Source organism: Lytechinus pictus, chromosome 11 (genome assembly GCF_037042905.1).
Source record: "Lytechinus pictus isolate F3 Inbred chromosome 11, Lp3.0, whole genome shotgun sequence".
Taxonomy (NCBI): Eukaryota; Metazoa; Echinodermata; class Echinoidea; order Temnopleuroida; family Toxopneustidae; genus Lytechinus; species Lytechinus pictus.
Window position 1 is genome coordinate 11,346,872 of NC_087255.1, and position 1,819 is coordinate 11,348,690.

The following is a 1,819-nucleotide window of genomic DNA, read 5'->3' on the forward strand; positions in this document are numbered from 1 at the left end:
TTTCATCGACATTGTTCCGTCTCTTCTGTTCCCACAAGTCTCTCTATTTTTTAAGTTGTAAACATGTGAAGAAGGTTCTAAAGACTGCCTTTAAATGCATGTTTGTTCATGGGCAATGTTAAATTATTCATTTCAAATACATTGTTAAGATCATGTCCTGTCCATGCTGAGTCATATTAGTGAGGAATATGTTTTTCAATTGGTTATTATTCGCTTCCAGGAAAAAGTTTCACAGTATTTTTCTTTCTTTTTCTTACTACTCACAAGCCACAAACAAGATTCAATCTTCTTTTTTTTTTTTTTTTTTAGGTACAACCAGATTTCTAATTTGCCCGTAATGTCTACATTATCCCATTCATATGCCTACCCAGCACCTCATGGAGGAGTTGTTGCAACACCTATGTAGGAATTTTCTGGGGGTGAATACTTATGGAGGCACTTAGAGGGGGTGTTTTTCTTGGGGAAGGGGGGCTACCGGGCTAGGCTGTGATGTGATTTCACACCAATACCCTGAGGGTGATTTTTCAATTTTTCCCAGGGGGGGCAAAAATAGTTAGGCATGGAGGGATGATTGGGTGGATCCTTTTGAGTTTTAGTTACTGGGGGGGGGGGGGCTAGGCTGTGATGTGACTTTTCACCAATGCCCTGAGGGGGATTTTTCCCAGGGATGGGGGGAGGTGCAACAATATGTAGAGCATCGGAGAGAGATGAAGGGGGTGGGGAGGTAATTTTAAGTTGAGTTACTGAGAGGGCTAGGCTGTGATGTGACTTCACACCAATGCCCTTAGGGGGATTTCTCCCAGGGATGGGGGGGGTGGAGGTGCAACAATACATACAGCATTGGAGAGAGACGAAGGGGGTGGGGATAATTTTAAGTTTGAGTTACTGAGGGGGGCTAGGCTGTGAAGAGACTTCAAACCAATGCCCTGAGGGGGATTTCTCCCTGAGAGGGGGGGGGGGGGAGAATACATATGTACTGCATTGGAGAAAGACAAAGGGGTGGGGGTAATTTTAAGTTTGAATTACTGAGGGGGCTAGGCTGTGATGTGACTTCACACCAATGCCCTGAGGGGGATTTCCCTTTGATTTCCTGACCGATCTACTGATATCTTCCTTCAACTGTGTCACAGCTTATCAGACAAACGGGCAGTATACTATAGGCTAATGGACAAATATTCTCTTTAGAATCCCCCTTTCATCTTCAATTTATCTATTAATGTTTTCCCATCTTACCCAATTGTATGTTTTCACCACTTGCCCCGCCTCCCCCATTTTACCCCTTTTCTGCATGTCTATTATATCTGCGGGGGCGTCGTGGTCTAGTGGTTTTGATGCGTCTTTCAATCTGAGGGACGTTGGTTCGATTCCCAGCCATGGTGTGTTTTCCTGCAGCAAGAATTTTACCCACATTGTGCTGCACCCAATCCAGGTGAGGTGGATGGGTACTCGTGGGAAGAAATTCCTAGAAAGCCAGAGCGATTGTAGGCAGCACGGCCAAAGCCGAGGTAATAATAGCAGGGCTTTGTATCCTCGGGGCGAAAAGCGCTTGAAAAATTCAGCTATTATTATTGTTGTGTTGTTGTAGTAGTAGTAGTAGTAGTAGTAGTACTACTAGTAGTAGTAGTAGTAGTAGTAGTAGTATAATTATTACCGGTATTAATATATCTGTTTTGCAGAGTTACATACCCCCTCCAACCCCCCCCCCCTAAAAAAAACATTGTTTATGCATATGTGTTTATACCCAATTGGATCATTATTCGATCTTTAAAGCATTATTCATTAAGTGTGAATTGAGCGCTTTGTGACAATATGGAACATG